Source organism: Trachymyrmex septentrionalis, unplaced genomic scaffold, assembly GCF_001594115.1.
Source record: "Trachymyrmex septentrionalis isolate Tsep2-gDNA-1 unplaced genomic scaffold, Tsep1.0 scaffold410, whole genome shotgun sequence".
In the NCBI taxonomy this organism is placed as follows: Eukaryota; Metazoa; Arthropoda; class Insecta; order Hymenoptera; family Formicidae; genus Trachymyrmex; species Trachymyrmex septentrionalis.
In genome coordinates, this window is record NW_017305581.1 from 103061 (window position 1) to 105526 (window position 2466).

Sequence of the window (2466 nt, forward strand, 5' to 3'; positions counted from 1 at the left end):
AGGCTCATTTTTGGCTTAACGGGTTTGTTAATAAGCAAAATTGCCGCATATGGAATGAGAACAATCCACAAGAGATCCTACAGAGAGAGATCCTCCATTACATCCAGAAAAATGCACCGTTTGGTGCGGTTTACACGCTGGTGGCATCATCGGACCTTATTTCTTCAAAAATGAGGCCGGAGCTCGCGTTACGGTCAATGGAGATCGTTACCGCACCATGATCAATGATTTTTTATTTGAAAATATGGATGACATTGATCCGGACGAGATGTGGTTTCAACAGGATGGCGCTACGTGCCACACGTCGACCGCAACCATCGACTTATTGAAATCAAAATTTGGCGATAAGTTGATTTCGAGAAATGGAACTGTCAATTGGCCTCCAAGGTCGTGCGATTTGACCCCTCTCGATTATTTCCTCTGGGGCTAGGTCAAGTCACTGGTTTATGCTGATAAACCAGCAACAATTGACGACTTGGAGGACAACAATGTTCGTGTTATTCGTGACATACGGCCGGCACTGCTCGAAAAAGTCACTCAAAATTGGACGTCCAGAATGCGCTTCGTCAAGAACAGCCGCGGTGGCCATATGCCCGAAATTATTTTCAATTGTTAATGCCATACATTGATCTTTCGAATAAAAAAAAATTTTTGATTATGATTGCATTTTTGTGCTAGTTTTTACAGTTGTAAGTTCTATCGGGCTTAAAAAAACACCCTTTATATATGTGTGTGTAATTGTAAGAGAACGAGAGACGAGTGACCTTGTCGTGGTGGCTGAGAAACGCCGATGCTTGTACAGGCGGATCTGCTGTAATGAATTCATTGTTCATCTCACTTACATTACCTGGGTAACAGATCCACTGCGGCAGATCCGCCTGTGTGTACAGGCGTTTCTCTGCCATTGTGACGAAGTCGACCGTCTATTACAACGTAGGTTATAGGTTACGTAGAACGAGTTGAACATCTCACTTATTTTTGAAAGTTTGAATCACATTTGGAGGCATACTCCATAAATACAACATTTCACTTACGAAACTATCTTCATTTACCTTATTTATTTCCGCCATTTTGATTGATACTGGAATTCCTTGAATTTTCATACACTGTTACCATATTGCCCGCGAAACAAATAAGCTTTGAATATAAGTCGAGCGCACTTTCAAATATGTAATTCTTAATCCAAGAATGAATAGCTTTCAAATAATGCGATTAAGCTTGTTAGAACAATCTCATAATTTTAGAAACAAGAATACAATTTTAAGAATAAAATATACATCACACAAATTTATTTATTATTGATGAAAATGAAATTTTATAATTAAAGAGAACTTTTCATACTTAAAGAAAGTAAATAGCATTCAAGAATAAAAATATACGTAAATCAGGAATTAATTTTTTTCCGTGTATAAATGATATTCCTATTGTGATTCAGAAACAAGCAAATGTAGATCCTTTAACGGCAGATAAAGCTGTCAGATAAAATACTACTTTATGGCAATCTCTAATCTGCATTAGAAAATTTGTCATTATTCCGTATTCAACTATTTAATCGAATATGAACAACTACATCTGACTTCCGACGTCGGATAACGCAATTCTAAGTGAGTTCTTCAATTCTAACTGTAAAATTGCTTTTACATTACTGTATTTTCTCAAGTTTTTTATAAGAATATCTATTGTACAATGTTAGTATTAGTTTATCTTTTTAAATGTGCTGCGATTAAATTAAACTTATTGCATGATTTCAAAGAACTAATACGTGCTCTAACATTAACGCTTAATTTTACCAAGTTACAAAATTTTTTTAAAAATTGACACGCTTTAATACCAAATTGATTCCGAATATAAGAAAATGTGAAATTAAAATAATTATGATTACAACGCATCATTTCGCCCGCGTGTATAAAATTAATAAATAATAATAAGGCTCTATAAGTATAAAACAATTTAAGCAAAAGAAGGGCAAAGAGCCAGTAACGTAACAAAGAACTTTAATTTAAATCATAAAATCCATATAATAATTACAAAGGACAAAACTTACATTTTGACTTTGCTCAAGTCATTCTCAATTTCAGACTTATAACGAATTTTGTAATATTATATATATTTTTAGTTTATAGCAATGTTTGAATATGTTTACCGCAACATTGAAAATGACTTTGTATAATAGTTACTATTTAGCTACCGAATATTTGGTATTCAGCCATATAACATTACAAAATATTCGATTTTTTTTTAAATTACTATTCGGTACATCTCCAATGTACATCATTATATTGTATTTTGTCTGAAGTTGCCATTGAGCTGCATTGTGTTGTTCAGCTAATACGAGTATTATTAATTTAACCTTATCAAAAATATCAAACAGATGTCATCAGATGGACAAGTCATCTGGTTCAGGCATAGTGCCGAACCTCTTCCTACATTGACACCTGAGTTGGATAACATCAGAAAAAAAATTGG